Below are 13757 nucleotides of genomic sequence, written 5' to 3'. Positions count from 1 at the left end.
TGAACCAAACTATAAACCATGTATATAGTGGAATCGACTTTAAGCTAGGGGGTGTGGCAGCACCCCCGGCACTTCTAGTTCCAGCACCTATGTTACTTAGTTTCAAGTTCCTAAAAAGGATCAATCATAACAATCAGCAATACTGATTTTGACTTATTTACCTGATTCCAATCACTAACTGGTGTGCCAAATTCTCCATGGGTGCAAATTAACATTGCTCTATTGATTTCAGTGGAGCTATGCTTATTCATACTAGCCAAGAATCTGCCCATTATATCTGGATTGCACTGTACAAATTTTACTCACCTTTGCATTGCCATCAAGGCAATTTGTTGTATTTTCTCCAAAAGAGACTCAGTCTATTTATGAGATTCATAAGTCTTCATTGTTTTCATGGATTCTGTGACTTACATTGCTTTTTAAAAAATTATCCATGAATTTTGCATGTGGGTTGGTAGACATGATAAGAATTGTACAGATTTCACAGAGAACGAGAGCTGGTAAAAAGGGAAACAATTTTTCTGAAAAAAATGTTCCCTTTTCATCAAAATTTTTCAGAATTCAAAATATTTTTAGTCAATATATTGAAAATACTAAGAATTATCTTGGGTTTGCGGAGTTTAGTCAGCAAATGCTACAGTCAAATCTGTCCGCCAATACACAGCTCAAGCAAATTTTGCAGTTCGTTGCACTAAAACAGGAAACCTATGCCCATAATCTTGACATTTTTCTCCATTAGTGCCATAATAAAACAAAAGCTCTAATGTCTGGTGGAAATGCGTAAATAATTATGGAACACTGCATTGTTTCTGTGGACAATTCTCACAACAGTAAAAACTACTTATTTGCTACGTGTATAGGGTAACAGTTTCAAAAGCTCAGGCTGCTAAGGGCAGGTCTACATTTAAAATGCTGCTCTGGTGCAGCTGCCCCGTTATAGTGCCTCTGTGAAGACGCTACTCTGTAGATTGAAAAAAGCAGCTCCCATCGGCATAGTTAATCCACCTCGACAAGAGGTGGTAGCTATGTGAGAAGCCCTCCCATCGACACAGTTCTGTCTATACTGGGGGTTCAGTCAGTACAACTACATTGCCTGGGGTGTGGATTTTTCACACTCCTAAATAATGCAGTTATACGGATGTAAGTTTATAGTGTAAACCGGGCCTATGTCACTTAAGTCTCATTTTCAAAGGAGACTTAGACATGTAGGAGCTTAAAACCAGTAACTGGAGGTTTAAAACAATAGACTAAAGTCAGCTTTGAAAATGAGATATAGGCTCCTAAGTCACTTAGGGGGACTACTGAACACTACCCTATGACAAAATATTGAAATAAATTCAGTGAATAACTACCAATATGATGTCAAAGACAAATAATGCCAGGCAAATGGCATGATGTCTTCCAGGGCCGGCTCCAGGCACCAGCTTTCCAAGCAGGTGCTTGGAGCTGCATTTAGAATGGGGCGACAGTTCATGTCCCGCGGCGGCAATTCGGCAGCAACTCTTCCCGCCACCACGGCTTTCAGCGGCAGCTCTGCTGCTCTTGCGGCGGCAGCAATTCGGCAGCGACTGCTTGGGGCGGCAAAATTGGTAGAGCCGCCCCTGGTGTCTTTAACAACTAGAACTTTTTGGTGAGCAATCCTATTTACATGTCTTACAGCTTTGGTCATCACAACAACATAATGTTAGATCCTCAAAGACCACCAAATTGCTGCACTTTTTACTTTTAATTTGGAAGAAGCTTAAACCATGATGAGTGAGAGGTAATGCAACACAGAAAGCACAGTAATCAGTTAGAAATTTACCAATCTTATATCACAAGCATATGATATTTATTAATTCATTTACATATTTTATGCATACAAAGATTTTGATAAGTTGTTTCCCTCCTACAGTAATTCTTAGTTCCTCAACACACAACCATCATTTTGAAAGATCTGAAATCATAATTTTTATAGGTTCTAATCTACTAAATGTGTATTTTATTTTAAAATAATATATAATATTGTAAATTCAGCAAATCTGTCTGTCTCACAAAGGAGCAAATTGTTCCTTTTGAAACATGCACACAACTCCTTCCTAACTCAACTGGAGGCTTTCCACATGTAACTGAGGGCAGAATTTTGCTCACAGTGATATTTTGATTCTTTTAAAAATAGAACAGTGGTCCCTGGCACAGAGAATATATGCGCAAAGGGTAAGATTATCCCCGCCACTGTGGCTTATTTATGCTGCTGTGAGAGCATAAAAGAACCAGTGGCACCCTGGATTTGTCCAGGGGAAACCTTCCTTGGGCACAAGCTTTATCCAAGGCAGCTTTCATGGCTCTCTGTGCCTGTACCACAAATTCTGGCACAAGGGGCTCGTCTGGGGATGGGAGGGATTCATCAGGAAGGGGGAAGGCTGCAGCACAGCAGGGATTCCATAGGCAGCTGGGGACAGGCTGCTGGCAGTCGAAGTTTCTTGACAGGTTTCAGAGTAGCAGCTATGTTAGTCTGTATCCGCAAAAAGAAAAGGAGTACTTGTGGCACCTTAGAGACTAACAAATTTATTTGAGCATAAGCTTTCGTGAGCTACAGCTCACTTCATCGGAATGCATCTGACAAGTACTCCTTTTCTTTTTAAAGTTACTTGAGGGTCACATCAGCTCTGACAATGGCTTAGATTAGAATCAGGAGATTAGCTGAGCTTCCCTCATGCTGGGTTGAGAGTTTTGTGCTTCTAGACATACCTCTCAAAATCTCATTCAAAATGTCTACTCATAAATAATTTGAAGCAGCAATAGTCAACCACAGTCTCTTACATTGTATGGGGCTTTCTTCCAAAGTTTCACAATGGTGTGGTAGTGCCCTAAGGAAAAATAATAATTTAAAATAAAAACTGAGTATCACAGTTAAGAGAGGCAGATAAGAGATCCACAGATTCATTTTTTTGCCTCTCTGGGACACCATTCTATGGCTAAGTGCCACTGATTTAAAAGATGAAGGTGGTGTAGATTTTGCCTACCTTATTTTGAATCAAATATAATATGATCTTTACCAGGATTGTAAAATGGCTCTGTGCACACATTTACGACTCATGTTTCGCCTACTTACATCCAGATATTGCCTTCACAGAGTAATTACAGTTTATCACCTTAATAATACCAACATCTGTGAAGCAGGTGGCATGAAAAAATCTATTATTTGATGTATATTTATTTAAATGTTCCTTTATAAAGCACATACCAAAACCAAATCTATGCACAAATACAAGCAACTAAAATCAGATATCAAAAAACAGATAGCACAGGCCAAAAGAGCAGACACCTTCAAAACCTTGCCTCAGCTAACATGGATAAACCACTGCCAGAATTAAAAGGCCTGAAAAAACAGGTAAGTCTTGCATTTCTTAAACTTTGTTTCTACTATGAAAAGTGGCCATGACTCTGTAAAAATAGTTATTGTATTCCATGGAGCTGTTCCTTTTCTGAGTTGTACCTGCTGACTTTAGTGACAAAAAGCTTTTACTGCTTTTTATGCAGTGGACCTGCAGAATGAACACAGCTGGGAGAGAAAGATTCTATTCCTCCTTGTTCATCTTCAACAGAATTCTTTAAAATTCCAATCACCTATGCTTGTGTATAACAACCATCATCTTGGTAGTCAGGGAAGATTGAACTCAGAAGTTCCATAGCATGAACTTAAGCTAAAGGGCTAAGGCTTCAATCATGCTTATATGTTTGCAGGATTGTGGCATTATCCCCTGCTTGTAGCAAACCCATATCCTTCGTGGATCAGGCACAGAAGGGAACACGTAACACACGTTGAACAGCAGTTATAATATGCAAACTAATTGCAATGGGATTGCACTAGGAATTCTCATTGGCTATTTCCAGAATCCTGAGTGGTGCAAAGTGGCCAGAATGACTCCAGCCCATCAGTTTATTTGCAACCCTAGAACAGGGCTTGGGGTCAGGCTTCACTATGCAGTCACACCAGGACAGTCCTTAAGGTAAAGTAGAGCAGGCTCAGGATCTCCTCTGGGTTCAGAATATGTTCTAGAGTAAACCCGGTTAACCTGTAGAAGTCCGAAATAGTCTTGTTTCTCGCTAATGCTGACTGCCAGGTCAACCACATTACTCAGGCTCCACCCCTACCTCAAACAGCCCAAACTAAAGCTGTCCCTAATGCTGCCTCACCAGGAATCTACACTGGATCCCAGTAAGTTTCCAGGTGGAACTGAAGATTCCTTAGGCCTTAGCCTATACAGTCTTAAATAGTTTGGGGTCTGGCTGCCTGGGAGATTGCTTCTCTCCCCATTTGATGCTGTCACAGTTCAGTTCAGTCAAAATGCTTGATACGGAGGCCCCTCAATACAAAAGAGAGGTAGTTGCTGGCAGGGCATTTTCCATAAGAGACCCTCTACTTTGGAACTTGCCCCTTTGTGCCTCAGCCTGGATGTGTTAACCTTCTGGTTATGTTGAAAAGCCCATAGTTTCCCCCAGGTTTTTGGGAAGGGGGTTGGGCTTGGGTTGGAGGGATCTATTATGTTTGCTACGGGCTGTTTTGTTTTATTTATACTATATTTGCTCATGGATGTTTATCTGTTCCTTGAAGTGGGAGAAGCAATTCATGGTATTAGATTGCATGATTGATATTGTTAATGCTAATTTGTCTAAAAAGCACCCAGAGCACCTATTGAGGTGCATACCTATTGAGACTTCTAGCAATCAAAAATAAATAAAATATTAATTTTTAAAAAGACACACACCCATGCACCCATCCACAAAGAGATGCAATTTGTCGTGCCTCTCATAAAATTGTCTAATTGCATTTCATTTTAAAAACTGGCTTTAATTGATTTTCATATTTCAAGCTTCATCCATAAGGATCTATTTTTATTTTATTGCTTTGTCTTCTACTTTATTGTTTCATTCAACCTAGTCTACTGAGATCTCTTTATACATGGTATTTTCTTCTTAGCCATATTTTATTGAAATGTCAACTAGTACTGGAGTTCTTCTTTCCATGGATTTTTGAAACTTAGAGATATCTTGGTTCTTACATGATACTTTAATAATGTTGCCAATCCTCTGATAAGTTGTTCACATCAGATATTTAGCCCCAATACCTAATGCTTGAGAATCCACATTGATTCTCTTCACGTTATGCCTCTGCATTCCAAGATTTATGAATATTAAGTTGTGCTTGCCCCAAAGCAAAAGTATACTCGCTAAGATATTTGCTGAGATCAGGAGTCTCTATGCCCCATTTTTAAAACAAAGGCATTAATTAGAAAGCACTATAAAATGTACAACATTCAAAAAATAAGGAAAACAGGAATTCAGTATTTTTTAATAAAGTGGGGGGAAAAAAATCAGTTCAAAGCACCCTATTCTGAGCTACCCTGAATAATGCAAAAGAGCAACATTTATGAGACTGGTACAGAATTATCTCTGCTAAGAAATGTGAATAAATCCTTGAGCTCTACAACTATGACCCTTGCTTTTAAAATCATGGTCGTCTACTGTAAAAAAAGGCATCCTTCGCTATAATTTTAACCCTTTCAGACACCAGGGGACTAACAATATATGGTTGCAGGTAATAACATGGAACCCTTATATAACATGTTGCTTAAGGCCTTTAAGAAAATAGCACGGAGTTCCTCCTCTTAATCATCCAGCAAGGAGGACAAAATAGCCAACAGTCATTGTTTTCACACCAATTTTGGAAAACTCTCCAAACCAGACCGTATACATATTTCTCTAAACTTGATAGCAATATCTCCTATGTAGAGCATTTGCAGAAACAGTGAGGGACAGTAATTATTGTGTCTCATCCATCCCTATGTCAGAACCATTTTCTTCATGATGTGTAATCTGGGGACACTTGTGACCAGTCCCTGGAAACAAACAGCATAATGAAAGTGAGGAGTTAAGTGACCTAGCCACAAGTTTGGCATACCAGGGCCAATTAAATGAAATTAGATTTACTCCTCCTTTTTCTTTTTCCTTCTTTTTTTGGGGGGGAGGGAGGGTCTACTTTCTTCTTAGCTATGAGGGAAAAGTACAGAAAATACATAGTAATCTCAGAACATGTAAGAACATTAAGGCATGCTAATCAGACATGGTTTCCACTCAATACATTGAGCCCATGTATCTAAACTTTTACCTTGGTTCATATTTACTTCTTAGTTCACTAAATCTCAGTGATACCTCAGTAAAAGTTACTAACTGCAAAACATGCTTGAAACAGAATTTTAAAAAAAAAGCTGAGCTAGAACCTTGAAAATGCACATGCCATGATCTATAGTCAAAATCTGTTTGAGCTACTTAGATTTGTAGGTAGGAGCAAAAAGGCTACGTTCATCTCTTATTGAAATAAGTGAGCAAAAACTTTCAACTGAACGGAAACACACACACACACACACAAAGTTTCAGTACTAAATTCAACCATGGGGTTGCCAGTACAGCTTCAAAGTTTTAAATACACATACATACACAAATTTAAAAAATTAAAAGTAATAGTATACTGGTAACAGTTTTTTTACCCCAAAATGAATACTTTTCTCAAGATCCTTTCCAAAAGTATTCACCATCTCTGGAGATTTGACCTATTCTTATTTGATTGTGGAAATAAGCACTCTGTATTGCAAACAAGTTGTAAAAAAAACCAATCAAATTTTCAGGAAAGAATATATATAGCTGCTGGCAGAGTTAACAGTGGATTACTGGCTTACTAACAGGTGGAATACACACGTAGTCACAAAAGCATTGCATTGAGACAAGCGCAGTACCAAACCAATACTAATAATTTATGTAGACGTATATTAAGATATTCAAGGTTCAATTTATAAACTGTGACTGCATAACATGACTTCTGCCCCTCTGTTTGTAATTACATCACTTTCAGTTATATGTATTAAATGGTCCCCAAGCTGCTCTTTAGAAAATAATAAATTGCTTAATTTTAAAAGCAGCCCCATATGGTTAAGATAATTCAAGAGATACAACTGAGTAATATAATTCATAATTTTTGACTTAAACCTTTTTATTAAACTAAAAATAGAGATCTACAGTGTTTATTACAGTAAATATTCTTATTAAAAATAAAGGCACATGAGGAATTCCCAGCAGGCTCTGCATAAACCGTCAGTGAAATATCTCATTGTAATTGTTTTTCAGCAGTTTCCTCCTACTGTGATGCACATTGTTATTATATATACTCCAGAACACCGTGCAACAAAACAAGATGTTGGTACTTCTCAGTCTTCTGAATGAAGGAGTTTCAATGTAACTTTTATTAGCTTATAATTAAATGGGTTGGGGGAGGAGAGGGCAGCACATACTGAAAACCAGCTCCATCCTCAGGAACCTGGTGGAATCCACAAACCTTTTTTCCTAGATGTACGAAGGCCTCATTGGATATCAGCATGATAGCTGATCCAAGTGATGTTTCAGCACAATGGCCTTCTTTCCTAAGTGGCAGAATGAGGAAAACACCTTGGGTTGTCCCACACTATATTAGGCTACTCCAAATAAACTGAGGATTAAATACTGAGGCATTATATAGATTGCCTGATAGTATTGGGGGCCACATTTTCTTTAACTTGCAGCTGGTCAGGAGGTTGTAATCTCTTTTTTAAAGATACCAGATATGGGTCTCCCCATAGTTAGCCATGCTTTTATCACCCTCCAGACTGGATTACTGCAGAATGCCCTGGATGACGGTATACAGTACAGAGACTCTCTTGTTCTGACAGTCCTCCAGCTGGTATCTCTCAGGGGCTAGCAGATGACAACCCTTAACTTTTGAATTTACTTCCCCCACCATCTTTGTGTGTGGTGACCAACTGGCCTCTGGTTTTATTCAGACTTTTTCATTTATTTGGAGAAGCAGTTTTGTTGTGTTTGCTAAATAATAAAGGTTTGTTTAGCTGACACCTTGTTATTCATATTACTGTATTATTTGTATTGCAATAGCACCTAGGGATCTCGATATCGACCAAGAGCCCATTGTGCTAGGTGCTGTACAAACTCAGAACAAAAAGGCAGCCCCTTCCCCAAGGAGTTTGCAATATACCTTATATTGTGTTTTCTATTACATCCATTGTAAATGCAACTAGAGGCTGGGATATGTATCTCATACATGGAAAAAATGAAAGATGCACCAGAATTACTCACCAGTCTGAATAGTCAAAAGTGAACTTTACCTGCCTCCAGACCAAAAGCTCCATTTTGCTCCAGAATAACAATCTAACATGAGAAAAACAAGTGGAACATCATTTGAAAATAATCACTTAGATTTGGATTCTGACACCCTTGCCTTGTTGTACCTTATTCCTTGAGTAGTCTCATGAAATGAATGGGGCTACTTAAGAAGTACAGGTACTACGCATTGTGAGTAATGGTGGCAGAATCTAGCCCTCAGTTTGAACAGGCTGCCTTTGAGGAACTGACCTTTGTCAATATAACAGGAGCTTTCTGAATCTACAAAGATCTATAAGAACAACTAACAGTCACTTCATGCTAACTCTGTAATATAATGCAAGTGCTAAGGAAGAGTGAATATTACTCATATCAGTAAACTAATTTTCTCATTATCAGTGATATAATAGACCCTAAATGAATTACTGATGTAGTAGAACCACTTTTGTAAGGTGTAGGCGGGGGAGGGAGAAACCCTAAGGCACTTCAAAAATTATAGTGGTTTTTATTTCGTACTATCAAGGAAAAAAGGAATAAAACACTGGAGGAAATATATTCATTAACGTCCCTGGAGAAAATATATTAATGATCAACAAAGGCTCAGCCAAAATGCTAAGACAACTTATGTAGTGCATCAGACAAAATATGCCAACTAATCAAAACCCAAGACAGACAAGATTAGGCTTGTGCAGATTGTCTCCCTGACATGCAGCGTTCTAGACAAGCAAAGTGAACATGCTACCAGACAAGCAAGTGTACACATTACACAAGGATCTAAGAAAACTACAAAACGATCAAAGATGTCTTCAATATCATAATGTAAAAATATAATGGGAAGGCAGACAGGATGATATAAAGAACCAGATCTCTTTGATATGCAATTCAAGAGTGAAAAAATGACAGGCTCATAGAATTTTCTGATAAGGATTTAAGATTGTCGTGCTTTCCACAAGAGCAGCCTAGGAAATGAGCATGAAATGCCCAGCTTTTAAAATGAGATTAGTATACTTTTGACAAACTATATTATTCCAATATTGTAAAATTCAGCCAGTGCCAGAAAGGAAGGTATCACACAATTCAGTGATGTAACATCTAATTAAATACAAAGCTAGAGAGAGCAATGCAGTTAAAGGAAGAGTCAGAGTGTCTGCCCTCACTGCATGAATTGCAGAGAAACCCTGCTGTGAAATAATAGGACCGGGCTCTGCTGATTTCCCCATCAGCCCTCCAGAAAGAAGGAAGCTGCAAAAGAAAGTAGGGGCTTTTGGCAGGTCTGTGCTGAGGAGTCATTACTCAGTTTAACTGGAAATGGAGCATCACTATCCCAAAGGCAAGAGCGCTTTCAGAAACACGGGCTGCAGCACTAAATACACATTGGAAGACTGGCTGCAGGAAACCTCATGTAACATTAAGATTCCAGCTGCAGGAAGCCTTATATTTTTATTTGTTTTAAAGCTGGCTGTGAGAAGTCATTTATTCTTTGCCAGACATTGGTCACGGGAAGAACTGCTTTAGCCTACTGCAGCTGGAAAAAGAAGGAAGGGCCAGTTATCCTCTACCTGTGCTTTGCTGGCCAGCTTATTGTAACTAGAATAGAGGCAGAAACTCTGCAAAGTAGACATTGGACAATCATGTGCAGCAGCCAAAACATTTGGAAAATGGGGTGAACAGAGCAAAAAAGATTAACAATACAAATAAAATAACCAGAAAACCAAACGTCCACTGGGAAAGGACAGGAAGAGTGAGATTATAAACCCTTTGTTGGCATGCTCACTGCTTCTTGTTTGGCATGGATCATTGGTGCTTTAGAGGTGCAACAGACAGATAGTTTAGATAAATTCTATATAGAATTATGTGCAAGAAGGGGCTCCCTAAGGCCCTTGCTAAAATTGTCAGTAAAATCAAAGAAGGTTTGGGATGATCTCCTGTTTCTGATAGAATTCACCCTGCTTGGATACAGCTTTGTCACTCCTGCCAGAGGTGAAATATTCATAGGGCTCCAACAATATTTCTGAAGAGCAAATCTTTACCGTAGGAACTGACAAATGACATCGAAGGGCAGGTATACTTAAAAACTTTGCAGAAGGATTGCCCAGCTTCCTGGTCCATCATGTTGACAAGCACCTTCTCCCCCAGTACATGAGGGTTAGAACAAGTTAGTGAGGAGATTTTTTGCAAAAGCCTCTTTTTAAAACACTTTGATAGCTCATCTCTTGGGACTTGACCCCCATTGACTTCAATGGACATTGACTCAGGCCCTATATATGTAAGAACATCAAGAGAAAAAAGGAAGATAAAAGGCAAACACATTAACTGGAAAAAAAACCCCAACTCTCTGAACAGGGAGGGTAAATTTCAGCACTTCCTATGATATGGCAAATGGAGAGAGGGAAATCAAGGGAATTTACAAATTTGGTCAAGAGTGAAATTTTACTCTTTCTGCCAGTGAAGAAGGTTTTTTGTTTGTTTGTTTTGGTTTTTGTTTGCCTGAAAAACTTGTCATTGAATAAATCATGAAAATTCATGAATATCACCAGTTTTAAACATAGACATTCCCAGAGAGAAATATTACCCTTTTGACCTCCAAAACGTGACTTTGTTTGTTTGGAGGCAGTTGCTCAAAAGTGCAAAACAACAAAACCAAAAATTGATTGACTGTCTCTCTCTTTGCACACTGCTCAAAAATATGTTTTTTTTCACCTGGTTGGCTGGTGGTGTGAATGTTTTTTGCACAGCTCTGTAAGATTCTCCCTACACTAGGAATAGAATAAGTTAAGAAAGTGGTAAGAGGAGTGCCTGGGGAAGAAAGCACTGCACAGAACATTATAAAGATCAGAGGGAGCCCAGAAGCAGAACTAGAAAAATCTGTTCACAGTGTGCACCACTATGTAGAAATTCCCAGAAAACTCAAATACTGCTATTGTCATTTTCAAAACAAGAAAGCTAAAAAAGGTGACAAAAGGAACCTGAGAAAGTACAGACCTATGAGTCACTTGTAAGTAATATGGACAGATTTTATGACATTTTGACATCAAACAACAGAAATAATAGATTTCAAGTCCAATCAAGAGAATAATCTGTCCTTGAATCAAAATTCTCTATAATAGACAATCTCGATATATGATGAACAAAGCTGCTAAATATGCACACGTAATCTACCACTGTGTATGGAACTCATTGACTATAAGAGAGCTTTTGATTTAAATAAAAATAGATTTGTTATGAGTGGTTCAGCGCCAAGGCACATACAAAAAAAAAATAGAGTTATATCCAGCCTTTGAGAAATAAACATGAAAATGAATCTTCCACATACTTAGACAAGGGAATAATTTCCGAAACAAAGAATGAGAGACAAGACAGAGCCATCTCTTTTGAATGTATTCAGCATCTATATAGACAATAAATACGGAACTTGAACTATTTCAGTGCTGTATATCTTGCCCATTGACAACACAAGGAAATACAAGAATTGATAGAATATCTAATATGTGAGAGCCAAGAGAACTGAAAACTTAACCTGAGAAATATTAATCTTATGCTCACAATATGTAACAGAAAATAGCAACATCACAAAACAAATTGGGAAAGGTACCTGAAAATGGACAGAAACTAGAAGACATCAAGGACCAGGCTTAATGCGTTCGAAAATCATTCTAAAAGTATGAGAGCCACAGACACCCAACTAAGGCCTGTTCCTGCTGCATAGCAGTCATTGGGCAAAATTTTGAGCTCAATTACACCAGTGTAAATTAAAGTTGATGGGCGGATGCTCTAGGTTTTGTGTAGCCAGGTGCAGAATTTGTTCCACTGACTTCAGTGGGGATGGGATCAGGTCCTTGTGCTGAAGTAAAATTAAAAGTTTCAAAGTTTGGTGCTTTTTTTTTTTTTTTTTTTTTATTTAAAGACCCAGCTGCTGGAATCAAAGAGTTTTCAGGAGAATCTCAGCTTTTTTTTTTTTTTTTTTTAAGTAAGGTTCTAGCCCCCTTGGTTGAAGGGAAAAGCTTGAAAATGTGAAAGCAAGTGTTATGTGCCCAATACTAATGGATCACTCTGGCATTCAAAGTCCAGATAGCTGTAGTAAAATCTTCTAGATTATGTTTTCAATTATCTCTGTGACTGACAGTATTCCGAGATCTAATAATGTGTAAAGATGCAGGCCTACATGTAGTTTCATTGTTATATGTCTGGATCGAAGCCTAGCTGGTGGTATCCTGCTGTGAGATTTAGCTTGGGAAAAGGAAACTGGGCTACATTTAGGACTGGAATTACATTGTCCCTGGGACAGATGATATGGTTTACATTTTCTTGCATTGTTTGGGAGCTGCACGTCAGCATAGATTTGGCTCTTTCCCCAATGCTTTGGCTTCTGAGCTATCACAGTAGGAGAGATATGTGGGCCTTCCACATGTTCAGTTCTGAGCTTCCCTGGGAGCATTAGCTCTTCTTCCATTAATTTCCTAATGTGGAATGGGATTTCCTCTGTGTGACAAAACCACAGGGTGAACTCTGTTATCTGTGTAATTCAATTTGATGTCCTTTGAGTTTTCCAGTGCTCTGGAATAGGGCAGCATGAATTTGGAGTAGCTGATTCAACTTGTCAGGCAGCACACTGTGTAACATGTGTATCAGTCCTAATTCAGCTGCAGAAGAATAGGGTCTCTCTCTTGTCAGTCACTCTGTATACTGAGCTATTCACAAGAGCACTGCAGAAAAAGATGTCAACTGTGAATGCTCTAGACAAGGATATTTATTTTGATTTATAAAAAAGGGCCCATGCGAACCCTGGTACAAATCAAGAAACAATCATAGAATCATAGAATATCAGGGTTGGAAGGGACCTCAGGAGGTCATCTAGTCCAACCCCCTGCTCAAAGCAGGACCAATCCCCAACTAAATCATCCCAGCCAGGGCATTGTGTCAAGCCTGACCTTAAAAACTTCTAAGGAAGGAGATTCCACCACCTCCCTAGGTAACGCATTCCAGTGTTTCACCACCCTCCTAGTGAAAAAGTTTTTCCTAATATCCAAACTAAATCTCCCCCACTGCAACTTGAGACCATTACTCCTTGTTCTGTCATCTACTACAACTGAGAACAGTCTAGATCCATCCTCTTTGGAACCCCCTTTCAGGTAGTTGAAAGCAGCTATCAAATCCCCCCTCATTCTTCTCTTCCACAGACTAAACAATCCCAGTTCCCTCAGCCTCTCCTCATAACTCATGTGTTCCAATCCCCTAATCATTTTTGTTGCCCTCTGCTGGATGTTTTCCAATTTTTCCACAGCCTTCTCGTAGTGTGGGGCCCAAAACTGGACACAGTACTTCAGATGAGGCCTCACTAATGTCGAATAGAGGGGAACGATCCCGTCCCTCGATCTGCTGGCAATGCCCCTACTTATACATCCCAAAATGCCATTGGCCTTCTTGACAACAACGGCACACCGTTGACTCATATCCAGCTTCTCGTCCACTGTAACCCATAGATTCTTTTCTGCAGAACTGCTGCCTAGCCATTTGGTCCCTAGTCTGTAGCGGTGCATGGGATTCTTCTGTCCTAAGTGCAGGACTCTGCA

The 13757-nt window shown here is 39.0% G+C and overlaps 1 protein-coding gene across 1 annotated transcript in view; it reads right to left on the bottom strand.

Annotated features, from left to right (window-relative positions):
• Positions 1–1812: 1812 nt before the first annotated feature.
• MDFIC (MyoD family inhibitor domain containing) overlaps positions 1813–13757 on the bottom strand; it is a 100781-nt gene continuing 88836 nt past the window's right edge. Inside the window, exon 7 of the mRNA XM_037888904.2 lies at positions 1813–8235. The gene's annotated coding sequence lies outside the window, so the exon portion shown is untranslated. The remainder of the gene's footprint in view (positions 8236–13757) is intronic.

This window comes from Chelonia mydas, chromosome 1 (genome assembly GCF_015237465.2).
Source record: "Chelonia mydas isolate rCheMyd1 chromosome 1, rCheMyd1.pri.v2, whole genome shotgun sequence".
NCBI classification, from domain to species: Eukaryota; Metazoa; Chordata; order Testudines; family Cheloniidae; genus Chelonia; species Chelonia mydas.
The sequence above is the reverse complement of the archived record's forward strand: the minus strand, read 5'-3'. Positions and strand labels throughout refer to the sequence as shown.